The sequence below is a fragment of the Parus major genome, unplaced genomic scaffold (assembly GCF_001522545.3).
Source record: "Parus major isolate Abel unplaced genomic scaffold, Parus_major1.1 Scaffold101, whole genome shotgun sequence".
Taxonomy (NCBI): domain Eukaryota; kingdom Metazoa; phylum Chordata; class Aves; order Passeriformes; family Paridae; genus Parus; species Parus major.
The window spans coordinates 1,625,980-1,647,335 of record NW_015379261.1 but is presented as its reverse complement, the minus strand read 5'-3'; the positions used below and the strand labels follow the sequence as shown (position 1 = coordinate 1,647,335).

Sequence of the window (21,356 nt, the reverse complement as noted above, 5' to 3'; positions counted from 1 at the left end):
GAACAGAAAATTGCAAATTCTCCATTTTTCATTTCTCATATCAATAGCAATAAAAAAACCCCCTAACTTAAGCAACAGAAGCTGATAGAATTTAAGAAGGCTGCAACAGTCTTACAACCCCAGAAACTTGTGACCTTGTAGTGAGCTTTGGAAAGACAAAGCACATCAGAGGTCTGAATTCAAATGAGCCAACAAAAAAAATATTAAGAACCAAGAAATCTTCTAGACTTCAGTGAAATCTATCTTCAAAGACTCACCATGTACAAGTTTTATATGCCTGCAGTACGTCAGGGTTTTTTGTTTGTATTTTTAAATACAAAATACAGACATGAAAAATGTTTATCATCATAGAGGAAAGGAAATGGACTGTTAATGCTATATGAAAATGTTATTTACAGAGGAAAAATAAAATACATTTTAGGCAGAAAGCCAGCTTTTTTTGAATTTTTTTTGCAAAAGTGAATATTCTTCAATCAAATGTATTTTAACTATGCTTACTTTGTTTTTATTTTAATTTAAAAAATAATAACTAAAAATAATTAAAACAAAAATAAATAAATAAAGCCACTATTTTTTTAGTTTCTCATAAGATCTTGTAGTTCAGAGGAAGCAGAGACTGGACAATAGCAAAAGATTAACTAGCAACACATATCTTTCTTGTTTATTACATGGGAGTTTAACACAGGACACACCTTGGATTTAAATTATCTACAATTTGAAGGGAGAACAGCATTTAAAATAAATAAACCATCATTCATCTCTAGGTGAATTTAGAATCAGCCTTTTTTTTATAAGGATGCTAAAATATTCCTCTACTTAAAAAATACTCAGAGGCTTTATTTCAATATTTAATAATAAGATAGGTGGAACAAAACATTTTGTTCTGCCTGGTACTGAATAATTTAGCTTTTTATTGATCTTTACAGACCTATTTTCAATATTTGGTTTTAAAATACAACTACTGAAATCACTTCTGGGGCTGCAAAAGACAAAAAGGAAATATGTACAGACAAGTCTTTATGGAATACAAATGTAAAATACAGGTTTAGATCAACTTTTGGTAAATGTTCTTTGCCAGACTCCACCAATATTCTTAGTATTTTTCTTGTAACATGCAATAAAATTTTAATGTGATGATTTACAAAAAAATCCCAGACTACATATAATTTATATTTTTTTCAGATTTAAAAAAAATAAACATTGTAAAATCATAGTCCATTTAAAATCTCTCCATATCATAATTCAGCTTTTATTTTTATCATTTCCTTTTGTGCCCTATGAGGCAGAATTATAACAGTAGACACTGAATAGAACAGCTTGAAGACTTGCAAAGGTATTTCTTATTATGTCAAATAACTTTTCTCCCACTCAGAACCATCCTAAAACCAGCCTATTTTACAGTGCCCATGAAAAGTACATATATTAGAATTTTAAGAGGAAGGCAGGAAAAAAGCCCACACCACAAACAAATCCTTGTTTCTAGACTGCCTTATCTGTCTTACTTAGAGCAATTTTATCATTTAGTCTTTCTGTTGTAAAGACTGTGTTTTAGTATACAATGTAAGGTAATGACAATTTATTTTTGTCCTGTTTGCACAACAAGAAAGTAGATGCAGTATATAAATTAATCACAGTAAAACATTCACAGAATTCTGCAATTAGAGCTTTCTTATTGAACAACTGCACTCCCACAAATGCTTTTATAAATCTTTATTTTTAGATGGAACAGCATTACCCACCTTGCATAATGCATTCTTTATGCACCAGGAGCAAAAGAGTAGCAAAATTAAGTACACAGTTCACAAAGTAATAATTTTGGATTATTACAGGTGATCATTCACAGGGATGGAGCCTAAATGGGTACAATAAATGCATGTACATGGCCCCTGTATGCCACACTTTCTCATGCTCTGCAACTGGGGTGCTTGCAAAAAGGCCTTTCTCTGAATATGGAAAAGCATGGCAAGTACTTAATGAGAAATGTTCTGTTTCTGTGAAAATACATCACATGTGAGCTGGACCAATAAAGAAACCAGTTGCAGACTCCTTTATGCTGTCTCTTCTGAATGAGTCTGGTTCCAAGAAAGAGGAGAGCTGGCAGACACAGGCCGAATTCAAAGCAGCATAAGTTTTGGTTTCATACAAACATGGAAGTGATTCCTTGAAGGGATTTCTTTCAAGTGCTTCTGTCCTTCAATCTTGTTTGAAGTTTAGAAGCATATAGTGTCATCATTCCACGACACCCAAGCCTTGAGAAATCCAGTAACAGATTAATGATGATCTTTCTTCAGAATTTAAAAAAAAAACAATAATAAAAAAAATCCACCAAAGATATATTTTGGATGAGCATTTTTTTAAAGCGCAGCAATATTTCAATGAAGAGTTATAATAATTATTCAAATTACCTTTTTTCAATGAGAAAAAAATAAAATTTAAATAATGTTGCCAATCAGAGTATGAAGATCAAGGAGAAAACACCCGTGTAAAAACAAAAAATTTTGACAAACAGCAGGAGAATACGAAGCATTTCCATATGTATTTGAAATATTTTTTGTATTGTCAAGATTCAGCTTACACCAAAGAGGTTCAAAATGAATCATACAGAATATCTTGCTGGAAAATGTGGAAGTAAGTTTGGACTATTCATAAGAAATTCTCAAATAAAAAAAGCCAAATAAGAGGCTAAAAAGTGAACAGAAGCCTGAAGAAAAATACAATTAAAATCTCGTAAAATGAGAGCTTCATTTTAATGACAAAACATAATTCAACTAAGCAATTTCAAATGGTTCTTCACATAGATGGTTTCACATTGCCAGATCATGATTCAAAATCAAATTATTAGAATATACTTTTTCAGATTACTCCTATTCATCACTATTTGATCTCACTCCAGAGCTGCACGTCTGTCTTGAGATAATAGGTCAATTTACTAATTAATTTTCAAAGATAGAGACTTCAGATGCACTTCATAAGAATGCATTTCTCCTATTAAAGTAAAATTACATGGGAATCTTAATAGTTTTAAGTCATATTTCTGCTAACCTAGCTATGAAGTTATGTCAGTTTGAGAAACTTTTTGCATGCAGAAGAATTACAAGTCTTTGATGCTCTGGCATAATGAGGAAAATCCATTTCTTGACAGCTTCATTTAGAGAAATCATAAAATTCCTTATATATTGTTCCACATACAGCATGTGTTAAATTATTGGGAATTTATTGATGCCTAATTATAATGGGTGACCAGTGTAGTGGTGCATAGAAATTATACAGAAGGGGTCTGAATAAGTCTCCACATAGCTTTATGATCAGATTTTAGGTATTATAAGCATGAAGGACTTCAGTCTCTAAGCAGGCAGTCATTGTTCCACAAGTGGAAACTTGAAGGCAGAAGGAGCCTGAGGCAGCACTCAGGGGAACACACTGCTCCTGACACCAGTCAGACTTTAGCAATGCATGTGAATGAGCAAATAATATAGTGAGCCTTTACCAAATGCACCTCTGAATCAATAGGAGGCTCCCTGGAACACAGCTTGTACAGGAGGTTGGAATGTTGTCAAGGCAGCCATGTCTAACATGTCTGTGCTTAGGTGCATTTAAAAATAAGTTTATGAAAAGGTAAAAAGAATCTGAGTAATTAAAAACTGTTTTATACTTATTAGAGGTATCTTCACAACCATGACTGCACAAGTTCATAATTTAGTTCCACTGCATTTCTCCTGACTTAATAAACAAAACACACGTGCACAATTGCAGACTGAAATCAGCCACAAAGGAAGCCCTAACTTTGAAAGACTACACAATTAGACTTTATCCAAAGTCACATGGATAGTGTTGATCTAGTTTTTGGTGAATAGAAGACATTTCAGGATCTACAAGATTTGTGTCTATTCTTATTTATTCATTCCATAGCAAGGAATTTTGTTGCATTAGGTATAAATTGGCCTCAGTTTCCGGACTTTTGTGGTACCTGGCCAATAGTTGTCCTAAAATTCAGCAAAAAAGGATAATCATTAACTGCAGATCTCAGGCAATGTTGAGACATTAATTAATCAGCTGCTTACTTAAGATGTTAAAAAATCCTGCCTGAGTAATTATACATGGCATAGCCAAAAATATAATAATATTCTATAGAATACCGTAATGTGATTCATGTGTAGAAACTTCCTGGGCACTACCTATAGTGTTTACTTTGGGAAATACAAACTTAGAAATTCATCTGAAGTCTGACATGTTGGTGGTGTATTTTAATTTATGGGAGTGATGGTTAAAGGTGATGTGAACAAACAATTGAGAATTGAAGCAGTAATTAGAGGAACCAGGGAAGTGTGGAATGATTAGGGATAAATAAAATAAAGTCATTTTCTAGTGGAGGGTGTCAGAAAGGTTCTTAGGGAGAATTTTAAATTATTTGAAATTGTTTTATGAAAATTCAGTATTATTATATGGATTAATGATCCATTAATGTCTATCATTTGTAATCATAATAAAGTTTACTACTTGAAGCTACATAAAATAATGGTGTATTTAATATATCACCATGAAGATGGAGCATCAAACTATTGCAGTTACACACTGGACAATAAGCTTTTTCATTATGTCATAAAGTAACAGTCTTCAGGACTCACAATTCTTACTCTTCAGCTCCCTCATATTCAATATAATACCTGAGGTATGCACACTGTTCTTTGGACTTAAACCTCCTCCTGTGATTTCTTCATTTTATATCATTTAAAAATAGTGTCAGAGGAGGATGTAACTTCATTTCCTCACTTCTGGAGCTTCACCAGCACAGTAGCCCCAGCAGCTGTCTGTATGAAAGTGAAGTGTCATTTGGGTGGGCCATTCAGATATGAGGACCCACATTCTCTGCATTTGCTAAGTGACAAGATTGCAGTGCCAGAAAAGACATTTAAAAACATGCTGGATTAAACATCCCTTTCCCTCATGAAGGGTCTACTTAGATGTTGGTAAAGAAAATAAATATCAGTGCCACAGTGCACGTGCACCATCTGTGTTCTCCATTAACCATTGCCAAAGTTTTATGCAGCCTTGGCTGCAGTTGGGGAAGCAGTGCATGGATCTTAAAGCCCAGCCCTAATTGAGCCTGAATTTTTCCAGTTTAGCCAGATGTGCTGGACTAAGATTACAGAAATATTGAAGTAGTAGCTCAACCTTTTGGGTGCAGAAGAAAACCGAGGTGTCCAGTACTGCACACCGCATGATCTTCGTTTGGGTGCTTCTCTCAAAAGGGAAGGAATCCTATCATTAGCAGTTTTGTTGAGGTGATGTTGACTCCAGCTGCAACATTCAGAACAAAACAGGTGTTCCCATCCAGCAAGGAACACAACAGAAATACATTAGGGACAAATGAAAGATTTTATAACATAACTGTTGTCAGATTTCACTTTTGGCTTTTTCAATATAGAAACAGAAAATATAAGTTAAGCAATAGTCTTTACCCCTCCAAAAAAAACCATAGGATTTGAGAATATATTGTAAGAAGCATAATTTTCTATGGGAAGAATGGCGGTCTCATGTCAGATACAGCTATGACCCCCTTGAGTGGGGAGGTTCACATTTCTGTTGTCCATGGTCATATAGTCTGCAGCGTGTTCAGGTGTATATTTTACAACAGTAATTAATAGTGTGGTTATTTTATGTGAACGCTTCCTGTAGTCTCCAAAGAAGCTAAAGCAAATGAAATGGTTTAATTCATTGAACTGAATTTAACCTGATCCTATCACAGTGACATTGATTGCGGATGTGTTGTAGCTATTCTGGGATAAATTAGACCTGATTTGCATATTAAAAGAAAATCTGAGATGCTTCCAAAGTTCAGAAATTGAATTTGATTCATAGAATGTTTGAAGCAAGAAAAGACTATCTAATCTGACCTGTTGTGTAACAGCACAAGGCATGATATGCATGCAGATCCTGGTTCTGATTCAGACAGTTTATGTGCAGATGTGCCTTCAGAAATGTAAAAGGTAACTATTTTGAACTACTATGTCTGACAAATGTGCCTAAAATTTTCAAAGTGAATATTATTTCTAGGTGATACTGGCATTAATATTTCTGATCTTGGAGAGAAATCCGGCAAGATCAACTTCTGGTAATTTCGTCTTCTTTTCTGTCACCTTCAGCAGTTGTATCTCTTGGTTAGACAAAAAAAAAAAAAAAAAAAAGACTGTACATTCTTTCATATTCTTTCATAGTTCTTTCATACTGCATCTGACAAGGAACTAAAATGAAACACTCAGTGCTACCAGAATAATTTAGTTGATAATGTAGCTACCGATCTCATTCAGGCCCTTCTGTCTGACAGTGCCACATCTTGATGTCCAAAGTTAAACAATAATAACTCCACATTATTTAGGTCTCTACCACTTCACAATGCATCCACTGGCAAACTGCTTCCTTGAACAAACAGTCTCTTTCAAATTTGCTATTGTTTCATTGTCATCACAGTTTAGACATTAGCCTTGCACATTCTTCAGGAAGAGGATATCTAACCACCATAAAAAGAAGATACGACTCAAGATATAGGATAGTGGCTTGTAGTTTTTGCTTGTGTTTTTTTGCAGCTGCATCTGGTTTTGTCTTGTTATTGCCACAAGTTTCACAGCATTTCATATAAGACCTGTACCTCTTCTTTTCTTTTCTTTTGCTAAACTGTTGCTTCTGCTTGCTAGCACATGGTTTTGTTTCCTTCAGGGGAACAGCAACAAAAAGTCAAAACCAAATGCTGTAAAATATGCTTGCTGTTTCTTCTGCTGTAATAAGCTCCAGCCCACCTGGTTACAAGGCAACAGGTGTCTCTTCTAACATCTCATCTTTCAGGTGTTTTTAAAAGAATGTATTTCAGATCTTAGAAACTTTCAGGACACAACCGGTAGCACTACTGTGTGATAATCCACTAAATATCAGAGCAACAGCACCATTTTATCTGCTTTGAAGCCAATGAATGGATAAGCTCAATAGCACAGTATTCCTAGGGACAGGATTGTCACTAATGAGCAGGAATATTGGTGTGGTGCCATGTCCCTTTTACTGGGCTCCACTGCAGAGAGGATAATAAGGAAAAAAGGACAGATCTGTGATGTCCCTAAGTTCCAGAAGCTCCTATTTGCCAGTAAGCACCACCAGGGCAAGAAGCTTTAATTTTCTCTAATTCATGAAGCAAACCAGCCTGGCCAATGACCAATTTTAGATAGCTCAAAGCTATCTGACTTCATCACAGTACATTATACTATGCTAAACCTGTGCTGTGCTAAATCAAAAGAAATTCTCTGAAATTATTGAAGTGAATTCTCTTAAAGTTTCCTACTAAGAAATAGTAAATAGGAAAAAAAAAATCCAACATATTAATAAAACAGAAGTCCCCCCTAGCTGGTATGCAACTCCTAGATTTTTAACGTTATAAATTGTATGTACAGTGCTGACTCTTAAGCAGTATTTGTCTATGACTTTAAAAGGTTACGCATTAAAAGATGTTGAACTAAATTCTAATTAACTGTGGGAAATCTTGCTGCAAGATGAGTGGGGTGAGAAACAATTGACTTATTACAGAGCTTGAAAAAGAGCAATGAAGAGGGAATGAAAGCCCTTGAAGTTATTATTAGGTTGCAAAATTTGTGAACTCAACAGTATCTATGGGCAATCCAATTTAAATCCAATTCATATCAATTTTAAGTGATTTCTTTCTCACATAAAACTAAATCAATGAAATATTGAACAAAATTAATAAAAGTGTCCATACGGGAAGTTGCACAGTTTTAAACAAAAGAGCTCTAAAAATGACATCATGAAAAGCAATGTAGCTCATGTGAAACCAAGTGATAAGATCATCTGCTGATGAATAGGAATAAGAGACACTGCAGAGACAAAGAATTCAGTTTGCACACAATCTGTTCTATTTTTGAATATGCGGTAGAGGCCCTAAATGTTATCCCTGTTCTTTGGAAAGTCCTTTTGCAAAACTCACTGACATTGGTAAGGATAGCGGTAGGCCCCTGCTACTGATTGCTTCTGCCTGTACATGGCCACAGGCAGGCTGCCAGTAACCTAATGCAAACCTAGATCCTAAAAATATTAGGCTAAATAATGGACGAACTGTGACACACACACATGCATGTGTTGTGTATAATCACAGTGAAATCTCTGAAATTTCACTGGTAACTCAATTAGGCCATTATCATCAAATTGCATTAGAGCCAGCGTTGCTGGGCTTAATTCTTAGAAAGGCTGTCAGCCAGGTCTCTCTCCTATGTTACAGTTCTGGACTTACTCACACATTAAGACTTAAAACTTCCAGGAAATCATCACAGATGATGGAATGGTGTAGTAGTGTCCTCTCATTACCAAATTTCTATCCCAGATGGCTTGGCAGTAACACGCCTCCAGGTCCTGCTGTCAGACAGGAGCTTCATCTGAATTACCTCTATTCCAGGCTCCTGGACACCTTCCTGCACTCCTTTCCTAGACATAATGTCTTCACCAGGCATTTGTTCTCACTATCCTTCACCCCACTGAAGCAGAATGGGGACAGCTGTCTCCAGCATTAACGAGGCGGGATGAGCAGATGTGGGTGAAGGAGCCGCTTGCTGTATGACTGGTGGCCTTGGTTCAGCACAGAGACACGGCACCCGCAGCAGCTCCAGCGCCTGGGACACGCTCACAGCAGTTCCTTCACATGCCCTGAGCTCTTAGCGGGTAAATCGACATCCAAGTGCATCGAGCCAATTGTTCTCCTTGCTGAGCATGAATTTCTTGGTGCTTTAATTAATTCACCCACAGCGTGAGTGATGCTGAGTTTGATGCACACTCGAAGAGTCTGGGCACACAATTAGTACGATGAAACAAAGACTAAGGGACTGATAGAAACAGTGGACTGGAAACATGCAGGAAAAGAGAAAAGTAGAATTTTAGTGAGGTAGACTAATCTAACTGGAACTCATTCTGGCAGAGGCTGTCACCACAAAATAGGCACACAATTTTTTTAAACTTCACTCATTTCCCTGAGTGTCCCAAACGCTCTGTGGTTTGAAAAATGACTCTTTTTAGTTTTAAGTTGTACCTGGAGCTGTATTTAAAAAATTATGTCTAGTCATATTTTTATTTGGCTAAAGAACACTTGGGGCAGTTAGAAAAAGAAAAATCATAGTTTTCATTTGCTTTTGTTCTTGAAAATCTGCTTTATGTACCCTATGCAGCAAGCTGGAAAATCTAAAAAAAAGGGGAAATTAAATCACAGCTATAAAATATGAAGGCATTTCTCTGACTTACCCAATAAATATGCTAGTCCAGATAAATGAGAAATGTTGGTGTTCTGAATTCTGTTAGTGTTCTTCTTAAATATGAACTTTTTCCCCCGCTTCTCTCTCAATTCTTCTGTACCAGGGTGCAACCTTCCAGGTAACTCTTTTTAATTCCTGGAATCAGGTAGCAGGAATGTAAGTTTTCATGTGGTACCTGTTATATGACTTTACAGATCTGGCCAAACTTCTAATTTATGCAATTAGCATGTTCTGGCATGCACATTCCTAAAATAAATGAAAGGCAAATACAGCACCAATTTTGTATCAAACAAGTCCATTCCTAAATTTACCAGGAAAGTGAATTATTTGAGCCAAACATAATAATGTAAAAAATTTAGCCTAAGCTACTACAAAAAATTGAAGAAGTCAAATTAAACCTGAATTAGGTAAAAAATTCCAGAGAACATTATCAAGAAATGCAATGACATGCTAATGGTTTAAATTATAGCATTTTTTTACAAGAAATTATCTATCTTTAGGCTCAACAATACAAAGCAGTGTGAAAAAAAATGAAAGGGAAAATTGATGCCTTTGGTCTCAAATTCAGATCAAAGACTTCCGTGCTGTACATCTTAACTAAGTGGCTAATAACTACAGCATATTCAAAGATGTCACCTACTTATCCCACAACTACCTGAAGTTTTCCCCTTTGCACAGAAAAAATATTTACCGCATCTATGAAAAGCTGATTTCAGGCAGCTACTGGGACCTCATCTGGAATGTGCTAATTGGAAAGAAATGTGCATACAAGTGTCCCAAAAACCCAGATGATTGCCTTGATCAGCAGTCTAGGTAATTAGAACTCTATTTCTGGGGTTTCATATTTGGAATGTAATGTTGTAGTGTTGTCACCAATAAAGAAAAATTAAAAAAACAAAACAAAACAAAAAACACCAAAAAATGAAAGGAACATACAGTCATGTATTACATGTAGAGTTCATTGTGTCCAGATAAATCTATCTGCATTTTCTTTGCTATTGCTTGTAAAATCTTTACGTTTTTTAAGAAATACCCTTGCTTCACTTTCAGGAAACAGGGCAACATTTTCACACTCAGCAGTTCCCTACAGAAATCCAGGCTTTCGTAGCAGAATTAAAGAAACAGAGAACAGGCGCAAATGAACAAAAGGGGTCAAAGCATGAGGATTTTTAGGTACATTTCAGAGAACAAAACCTGTCCAAATGGGAATAAACAAACCTCTCAGTGTGGCAAGTCTTTCAGAAGGTTTACCACCTCTGATTCATGCTGACAAACACATGAGTCTCTTTTCTGTGTTCAGTGCTACAGTAAAATCCCAAATAATATCCAATTTAAGAAAGAGCTAGTGTCAGCTGCCATTCAACACAAGTTCTGCTTTACTATGTATCCAATTTATCCTCTAAGAGGAGCCCCAGGTGTAGTTTGCTGCTCACTTTATTTTATATTTTTCTTTCACTGTTGCAGCTTGGTTTTACTTGTCTTTACCACTCTGGATGAAGCTGTTGCAGGCTGTTCACATCCTGCACTGTGCACATGCAGCACAGTGGTTCCTGTTGGTGTTCCAGAGCTGTTCATTACTGTCAGCATCTCAGCACATGGTGATCTTACTGTGGGCTGCCAACTACTCTTTTTCATGTGCATAGATTTTATGCCGAAAGAACGACAAGTACTATAGTTACTTAATAAAATGACTATAATAATACTACCTTACATTTTTATAAATCCCCTTTTATCCAAGAGCCTTAAAATATTTTATGGTTTGTTGTTTTTTTTTTCCTGGATATAATGCTATGATTTTTTCTATCTGCCACTGAAAAAAACCATCTCCTTTTAATATACAACATATCTACTTACCAGCACAGAGCAGTGCTACACCATTTTTACTCAGGAAGCTGTGGATGCCCCATCCAGGTAAGTGTTTAAGGTTGGATGGGGCTTCTACAAACCTGGTCTAGTGGAAGGTGACCCTGCCCATGGCAGGGGATTGGGAACAAGATGATTTGAAGGTCCCTTCCAATATTAACAATTCTATGAATTTAAACACGTCTGTATGACTATAGCAGTTACAGGAAACAGTATCACACCTGTCCCAGTGCAGAAGCACAGCAGGAAAACATTAGAAAGTACCAGTATGGACAATTTGCTGCTCCTATGGCCACTGCTACAAATAAAATGGGGCCACATTTCTGGTGACCCACCAAAGTAGATTTAAGGGGAAGTCTGAGGCACTGCTTGCAAAAATAGATGAGAGGAACTCAAGAGTAAAGACATCAGTGCCTAAAATTCTAAGGTTCACTTTTAATCCTGATTATATCCAAAAATACCATAAACAGTATAACAAGAAACGTATCAAGCTTTAATTAAAACATGGGAGAAGCAGGTGAGCTGTTTAGCATAGATGCAAACTAAAACAGTTTTTGCCTCTCTAACTCCCAACTAAAAGAAGGTCCTGACATGGTGAGAATTTGCTCTCAATTCACCCCCATGACCAAACTATCCCAATGGCTTATAGTAAGTGTCTTGCTTTCACATGACCTTTCTAAGTGCTTTGATTTAGAGAAACTCCATAACAGAACCAAACAGTTTTCTTTATTCACTAATTCTCATAAATGCTGCAGAAAAGTCTGCTGCAGGAAAAGGAAGGGAGAAGACATGGGATCACATTATTTCCACAAAAGATATTGCAATACTGTAGGGAAAAGCTCAGTTTTTCTACAGACTTCATCACCTAGAGTTATAGTATCTGTTGCTTCTTGGAGGGTCATTTGCATTGTGCCAAAAAAAACTCTGCTCACCTATGAAATAAATACAGGCTATCATAAGATTAATTGTAAAATTAATTAAATTTTGGATAATTTTCCACCAAAACTCCTTCTGTACCTAACAACTAGCAAAAATTGTTTTTCTAAATATGTGTCCAACATGAACCCTTGAAGCTCTGTATGTGCACATCAAGGACAGCACGTGACCTGAAGTTTGCTTGAATAAGTTTTTTTTTTAGAAAAAGGCTGTTATAGTATTGGCCCAGTTCTTATCTCTTGCAGACAGTAGCCCAAATCTTCCCTGTTACACAAGTCCAATCTCACATTGATTTCAATGGGTTTCAGCAGAATAACTGAAAAGAGAATTTGGCCCGTAATCTTTGACTATATCATATAACTAGTAAGTGTTTGGCTAAGATTAGATTTAAAGATAGCCCAGGAGGATAATTCAAGGACTCCAGAACCTTTATATACACTAAAGTCTCCTTCCTTTGGGGAAACCACAAAACAAAAGAAAGTGTCATTAAAGGCACATATTCTTGAAAATTGGGAAAACCCTTAACTAATTTGCAGCTTCTTTTCCTCTATCATTAACACAAGTAAGAGAAAATACTTATGTTCTAGAACAGAAGTTGGTTTTCCCTTTTCTGATGTCTTCTTTCAAAAATGTGTATGTGGATATATATGATTGTCTCAGCAAAGGAAGTAACTTTCTGCTTCTCTTTAAACCTATGTACAATATAATTAGAAACAGGAAGTGCCTCCATACACATTCATCTATGAAGAGTTTCTTTTGACTACCTTTGAGTTGGTTGCCTAAAAAACATGGGCCTGGTTTCTCTTATGGGCTATTCTGTGCTACAGGTAAGCAGTTTATGAACTCAGACTTTTCTGAAGCTTGGGCTGTGTACACAAGGTGAATTCCAACACCTCAAGACAATCAGTACTCACAAAGACAGCAAGTTTAAATGGTTGTTCATCATTGAAGAGGTGGCTTATTAGCTACTACTTTATTCTACTCCCCTATATAGATACTTTATTCTTTCTCTCTTGAAATAGACTGAGACTTGCAAATTAGCAAGAATTAATCCCCAAAAGCAGAAGTCACCAAGGAAAAAGTACTTGTTAGAATTTCATAGCCATGTGGCTGCTTACTACTGGTTTTGTTAAAGACAAGCACAATGCTCCTCATGCTCAAACAAACTAAAAACAACAAGAAAATAAAGTCAAGAACTTCTTCACTATCTGTATTCTTTAGTCATACACCACCACTTGATTTATATTATGAAATATTATTAGGCAAGAAAAAAACAACTGTGATTTCTGCCCAGCATGGATGAGAAGGCCAATAAAGATCAGAGCCACATTTCCAGATTTTAGAAAGACATTCATCTCAACAGATGCAGCAAATAATCTTTTCTATGAAGTAAACAAACATCAAAATGCCCAAACTTTGAACCCTTGATATGAAATGGATCAAGAAATAAAAAGCTGATGGTAATTCTGCAATCATTTTTCAAATAAAATTATTTTAATAAAATATATGATAAAAATATATATATAATAAAATAAAATTTTATTGAATAAAATATATGAAAGGCAAAAGGAGTAGGCAAATACTAAGAGCACAGGATCAGTGAATTAAAACAAGTCCCAGGAGTAACGGGTAACTCAGAGCCACTTTTGCAAGCTTTCTTGTATTTAGATTTTTAATCTATTATACCTCTGGAAAGAAAATCTACCCTGGGTTTAGGTGCCTGCAGAAATGTAACTTAGGAAGAATACTTGCAGAAGCTCTGCTCTCTCCCAGCTCTCCAGAGAAGGCACTGATCAGGGCCACAGGACTACCTGCCAGCTGAAGGTCTCCTGTTCCCTTTCCAATTTACCTCAGGCTGTACTGACACACATTTAATTAGCAAATGGCTGGGGCTCTTACGGATGCCACAGCCTGACTCGTCTGCTAACATCCCCCTGGCTGAGGTTCTCATCTTAGAGAATGTTTCAGAGGTGCTTTAAGGGAGCTCTTCCATTTGAATCCATCATCACTGGCCACGTGAGGTGAGTCTGGACCTTGCATTCAGGGTAGTGCCCTGACCCTGGCAGAAATCACACCCAAGCAGCTGGTGGCAGTTCAGTTCACCACAGATGAAGCCTTGGCAAGAGTCTCATCAGCTCTGGGAGACTCTGTTACCATCTTTTGTTGCACCACCACGAAATGTAAATGAGGGGATGTAATACCTGTCTGCAGCTCTTCCTGCTCTTTCTTCTTGTCCTTCATTTCTTATCCAGGCTCAGCTCTATATGGGTAAAATCAGTAATGGCTGTCATTATCAGACAGAGGGAACATCCCAGTGTTGTCCTTGTCGACTGGTGGAGCAGCACAGTAAGTCTACTTATTTTACATTTGTGTAGTATGGATTCTAAAAGCTATTCCTAAAAAAGAATTTCCACAAAAATAAAACAATTCCAACTTACACCCTTATGCAAGATCAGACTTACTGCACAATTACAGGGAATTACATTCTGCCAACACTGTTAAATTGAGGACCTCTCGTTTCCTGGCTCTGCTACTGTTGGACAGCTTATGTTCGTACTGCTTTGTTTCCATCTGTGCTAACAACAGAATCCTTTTTGATTAAAATGTTGCTGAGTTATATTGTGAAAGTTCATTTGAACTGTGCACTTTCCTCCCTTAGAAATACTCCTCCTCCATTTGGGTACAAGGTATAAGCATTTGTGAGCACCTCCAGCACGAGTTATTTCAGAAGAGGGGGGAGGGAAATAGATCTTTTAATTAATGTACAGTTTTTTGAGCAAGGGGAAACTTAAGCTCTGGAGGAATAGGCTTTAGTTATTATGTGTGTATATCCATTAGTTAGGGTTTGACTGGTTTGGTTTTTTTTTTTTTTAAATAATAGGGATAGTTAACAAAAATTTCTGAAAAAATGCCTTCAGGAAAGTGCAAGTGGAGAATATCCACCCATGGGGATGTGCAGGCTCTGATTTCAGAGCTCTCTAAAATTATTGAAAAAAAAATTTAAAAAAAATCTTTCTAAAGATCTTTTTTAAATAAGATGCAGAAGAAACCATAAGTAAATAGAAACTGAGGTTCTAAACATTGGATTAATTATATTTCATGAAGAAATCTGAGGACACCGTAGTGTCCATAATAAACCTACATTTTTTCCCCCCTTTTAATAGTGAGGAAAGATTTTTCCTGTGTTCTGAGCAAGACTGATGGTTGCATGGTCATTCCAGTTTCTAATGAAACCGTGATAACTGGAAAGCCATATTTAGGTATGTTGTACAGCAGGTAGGGAAATACCTTTTGTCATAGCAAAAACTGTAAAGTCTATTTCCCAATTAAAGGAGAAAGGATAAAATTGTAACATATTAAAACAGGGACTAATAAGGAAATTACCAGAGGAAATTAAGATAAATTAGTAATTAATTAGACTGTAATTAGGAGATAATTAAGAAAATTAAGGAATTTAGGATGTACATTATATGTTCTAGCTAAAACAATAGTTCTAGTTCAAAATCTAATGTCATTAAGCACTTTTGTAATTCTCTGGGACACGTTTCAGATATTGAAGTAGCAAAGTTGGCATTTTCAGGTGGGCCTTCAGCCAAAACAATATCTCTGTGTTCAAGAATAGTGGCTATATTCTTCTATAAGTAGAGTTGGATCTGTTTCTTGGGAACTGTTCAAAATTTGGGGAATGATGCAATTCCTGCACTGAAAAGAGATCAGGTCTGAGTCCAGGGCTGAAGTGCCATTAAGTATTTGAAGCCAAGATTTGGTATTTTGTATGAATCCTGCTGACAGCAGAGAATTTTAATGTAAGTGATGAAGACAAACAGAAAACTTTCCCGACATTTCCAAGTCTCAGGATAGGCTCATGCTGGAGTTTTACACACAAAATGCTCCTGGAATAGGTAGTTCCAAGAAGGGTCACTTAGGCTGACAAAAAGGCAGTTTTCACAGGTGCTGTGATAACAGAAGCACTGCTCTCTCTCACACTGATGGCCAAACTTCTACTAATAACATAAGTAAGATCCTGTTTGTTTTCACTGGTCTCCAGAGTTCTGGTGCCACTCAGATCTAACATTTACTTGGAATATGCATTATTTAGTGCTCTGCAGCTCAGCCCAGGTACAGCCAAGAGCAGGCATTATGTACAGTTCAGAGCTCATGGGTCCAGCCTAACCTGGCTTTTGTATCAAGTCCTTACCCTTTTGCAAAATACAAAATTCCATCCACACAGTGGGAAAAGTTGTTTGTAACAACTCTATGACATTGGACTTCAGCTATTTCAAAGCAATCCATTTTCTGACACGCTTAACCAGGAGTAAATTTAAGTTTCAAATTATTAGGTTGAAATTAGCCTCTCTGCCTGTTATTCCCATCTGATATGAATTCTTCTTAGACCATAAAGCTACAGAGCTAAAGCCTGATTAAAAGTAAAAAATGAGCATACACTATTTTCTCCATGATGAAGTATCTCTCTCTCTCTTCAATGAGTTTAAACGTGCAATTATGTTTGAAGACTGATGTCAAATAAATGCTGAACTTCTGCTCAGGCAGTGAGCTATATCTTTGTATTCACTAGCTTCAGGAAAACTGTCCTTGTTGCTGATAAAGAGGATTGAGTAGGAATGTTTCTGGGAGGAATCCTGAGGAAGGAGTACCCAAAAATTTGCACGAAAAAACAGGGGCAAAGATTTAGGTTTTGTTCTGTAATTCTGTTCCCGCTCTCTCTTTCATCAGAATTACATCAAAATATGTATAATGCATGAATACAAATAATCTATTATTTACATGGCATTAATTACCTGGATGGAAAACACACTTGTGAAAGAAATCTGTGTAGGAGCCATGGGAGTGAACCACTAAAACACAGTCATCCTTTAAATAAATATAACTACACCGCAATAAATATAACTACACCGCAATAAATAGCAGCAGCATGCACTACAGTCAGAGAGGAGGAGTAGAATAATATGTTCAATTGTAAATCACTGTGCATGGAAATTTAGGCAGGCATAATACAATTACCCGACTGGAGGTCAAATGCAATTTCACAGGGTGAATAGCAGACTATGACCATGTATCTGTTTAATTTTTTTTAATTTCAGAATTATCCAGCTATTATTTAACATTTTGAAATAAATTTAATTTTTCATATGCTATTCCAATGAACACAGCTAATTAATATAGCAGACAATTGTAATTTGTATAATATTTACAAGCAACATTTTTTTTGAGATTTTTATTCCAGTCCCACAATTAAACTAAAAAGGGGAGGGTGCAAAGTGGACAGAGACAATTGATCAGAATATTCATCTGAAATCACATCAAAACTACCTATCATCACAGGAACAGATAAATTTTCTGGAGAGGAACAGTACTATAAGTAAGAGACACAAGGCATTAAAATTATTTTTCCAATGAATATAGATACATATGCATATATATGAGGAAAACATCAGAGATATTTTACTGACCTATAAATCCTCCATGAGATATAAGAAACAAATCAAATTAGTGAGTCCCAGTTTTATCTTTCAAGTCCATACCAATTCTCAAGTTGGGTCTCACAAAAATGAGGACCTTCTTTAAGTCCTTCCTCATGCTTTGGAGCTAATGTTTACTACCTACATTCTTTCTTGTTATTTACTGATATTCAGAGTTTTGTTTTATTCCCCTTCTTTGAAGACCTTGATTCTGTAATGCACACAAGAAACAAAATAACAAAATAGCCAGGCTTTTTTGAAAATGTGAATTTTTTCATCATGTTGTTTCAGAGTCAGAAGGACAACTCTAAACAGAGGTGCTTGGGTCAGTTTTAACTCTGAGATACTGCTCTAAACAACATTAATGAAAATGTTTCTATCCTTTCACTGGCCAGCTTCTGTGTTAGCTTTCAAAACCAAGAATAAAAAAGTCATTATTTTTCAAGATGAAATTTTAACCATTCTTCTAGAGGATCACATAAATACCTGTTTGATGGTATTCAGATTGACACAAATTGTTATGACTTGCAAAATATAATGCTTATTGCAGAAAATTACATGTATTGTTCATCACCTTAAAAACCTTTAGTACTACCCCCATAAATACAGTGCTTCATCAGTAAGATGCTGAGTTGGATCAGTGCTGGCTCTTCCTGACAGTTCTGCACTACATACCTGTCTCATTTTGTTGGTTTAATAAACTGGTTCCCAGCTCAATCCCACAAGTACAGTGTGGTCTCTGCTTTAAAAAAAAAATATTAATAAAAAAAAATTAACAATATGATTCAGCTGATACATATTTTAGAGCCATTCAGCCATGTAGTACTTAGTGACTTCTTTTGGCCAGGAGTCAGCAATGAGCAGCAGAGTGAAGCAACATTTTCTGCTGCATTGCTTTTTCATTGTGAAGACTGGAAACAAATTAAAAATACAGCTCAGTGTCAATAATTAAAAAAGTTCCTTGAAAAAACATTTGCTGCGTTCTTCAGCCATTCCTTAGGTGGGGACACATATCCTATACACCTGAAACACAACTTGGACAGGCCAGTGACACGCTGGTGCTTCTGGCCACATGGCTTTCTGGGGCTGTCCCAGAATTAAAGATTTTTTTTCTGAGTGCAGACTGATAACATCAGTGGAGTCACAAGCCAACAAATAAAAGGTGAACTTGGCAACATCAAAACTGAAGCCATAGGGTAAAATTTATGTTTACTGTACATAGCCTAGTTGTTCAAAGAGCTGAGCATGTTGGCATGAGTCCAGCAAAGCACTTAGAGGACGGCTGGGACTCCTGACGTGCCAAGAGCTCACCCCAGAAATCAGGGCTTTGCTGAAGCAGGGCCTGAGAACACAGCACCCCGTAGGGCAGAGCCCACCCCGGACAACTGCAGCTCCTGTTGGTACTTGATGATAGCAGGAATGGTGGTGACCTACTCAGAGGGACCTGTGGCAAATCAGGAAAATGAGGAATTCCTACCATGGGAACTTCACCTAAGTTAATGAAGGTTTTACTGGCTTTCAACACAGATGTAATTTCATTTGGATCTTCTACCCAATTGTTGTTTATTATTATTATTATTATTATTATTATTATTATTTCTCCATTTTCGTTTAAAGCATTTCCCCAATTGCATTTAACAATAATTGCATAGCTGGGCTTTGGGCACTGAAAGGGGAAATGTTGGTCTCTGCCCTTAAAACCTCATTAGCATCTGGTTTGATTGGTTTTGTTGGTAATGAGCTTGCACTATATTGGTGAGAAGAAGAAAAAAAAAGTTTAAATACCAAAGAGCTCAAATATTAACTTTTCTAAGAGGTTTACTTATGACATACTGGGAGAGTTTTTTTCTCTGTGCCAAAACTGCAGGGATACATTGCTTGATTAGCAACAACCTATCCCCAGGTTTGGACATGGTGAAAGATTTCAGGGTTTTAATCCCTTAAATACAATATCCAGCTTTGCATCTAAGAGCATGCATATATTTAAACATAAAATCTTCTAGAAGGGTGTTTACTAATGGAGAAACTGAAAACATATTTATCTACTAGTTTATCAAAATGTGTTTGGGTTTATGTGACTAAGGGGAATGACTTGATGACCTCAGAACAGAGGATCCACATTATTCATCCTGAAATTTCTAAAGCCGTGAGGAAAACTCCCAGTACACTGACAAAATTCCACACAGGAATTCTTTCCCATTGCCATTTCACAGTTTACTATTTTTTTAAATTTAGACAATTCATCAAATCTTTGACATTTATAACTAGGATTTTCTACAAGATAAAGAAGATCGTAAGGTAAAAACCTTGTGTAAAAGCAGCACACTTTCTCATCTTGATCCTAATAACTTCCTAGTAATAAATCACAAGAGAAATTCAAAAGAGTGATAATCTGAAAATAAAAAAAACATTGGAAACAGAAGGTTTCCTAACAGCATGGAAAAGGCAAACATGATTGGTTTCCTCATTTCATATAATGTTTCTCCAGGAACCCATAAAAAAACATGAATTCCTTTAATATATTTTTAAAGATAAAATTCTATCAAAAATCACTCTGAGTACAGTCTTCTGCTTCAGCGTGTTCCTCAGTTCTTGTGAGATTTTTTTTGGCCACATTCAAGTATATAAATCAAAGTTTTAATCTGAAAACTTGTTATTTTTGCAGTGATTTTCTCTCTTCCCTCCTACACATTAGCCTGCCTCTTCATCATAAAGTAATTTTTAATTTTCCATTCACTTTTGTTTCTCTTCTAATTCCACTGTCTTGGAATAAAAGAGATCCCCGCCCCCAACCTTTCTGCTAATTATTTAAAATCTAACTTGTCAGTCCTAGCACAGCTCTATTCATTCATATTTCAGCCTGGCCCATAAAGATCTTTATGCAGATATTATATAAGTATTAGCTGTCCAAAAACACAACCAAAGAAAACCTAGCAAAAGAAATGATAAATCACGTGTTGGGTATCAAATCTGCAGCTGTTATTCTTTGACTCTGCTTTTGCAAGTTTGCTTCAACATCATTAGGAGGATCTGCCCCCTGCTTTCTATTTCAATGATTTATCTTCATTAATAACTCTAAAGGCATAAGTAACCAAGAAGTTTAAAGGGTTCTGCCTCTTTTTTTCATGCCTTCATTAAGTATAATTTTCAAATGAAACCCATATCTGGAGTCAACACATATTTTTGATAGAAGACAGAATTACTTCCTTTTTTTCCCTCATCCCTGCATCCTCCTCCTGTCATGCTCCTACACATATATTAACAAGAGTTATGGGACAGACAGCCCCAAAAATGATTTCTAGAAGAAACTCCTCTCTATGAAATTAAAATGCTAAGAAAAAAATCTTCCATCCTTTCAAGGTAATGATGCTAGGAGGGAATTCTTTTTTTATCGTTTTTCAGTAAGGCTGACTACCTGCATATGATTTGCAGAATTCTCCTTGTCTTCCAAACACCGACACAGGATATAAATTTATATCTTCCTGCCATGATGAGATGGCTTAATGCCAGATGCTTCACAAAGTCCACAGCCATATCTCTAAGTAACCTGTATACAAAAACGAGGTTTTAGTTCACCTGGTGACACTTCCTACTACAACACTATGATTTATTTTCTTTAACTTTGGGCTAATAATAAACAGAAAATAGAAATTATTTTTGAAAATACAGTTGCTCAGCAGTTGTATAAAACACATGCAGCAGTAGTAGACTGGGGTGAGTGCAGAAGGATGTACTTTATTCAATGCAGCTGAGGAAAGTAATAGAAAACTTCAGCCTAGAA

At 36.2% G+C, this 21,356-nt stretch overlaps 1 long non-coding RNA gene across 1 annotated transcript; it reads right to left on the bottom strand.

Annotated features, from left to right (window-relative positions):
- Positions 1-569: 569 nt before the first annotated feature.
- Positions 570-21,116, bottom strand: LOC117243753. Its single transcript, XR_004495632.1, has 5 exons — positions 20,991-21,116; positions 18,251-18,314; positions 14,297-14,491; positions 9,286-9,431; positions 570-8,890 (listed from the first exon to the last, which is right to left on the bottom strand). It is a non-coding gene; the product is annotated as an uncharacterized LOC117243753 (long non-coding RNA).
- Positions 21,117-21,356: the final 240 nt, after the last annotated feature.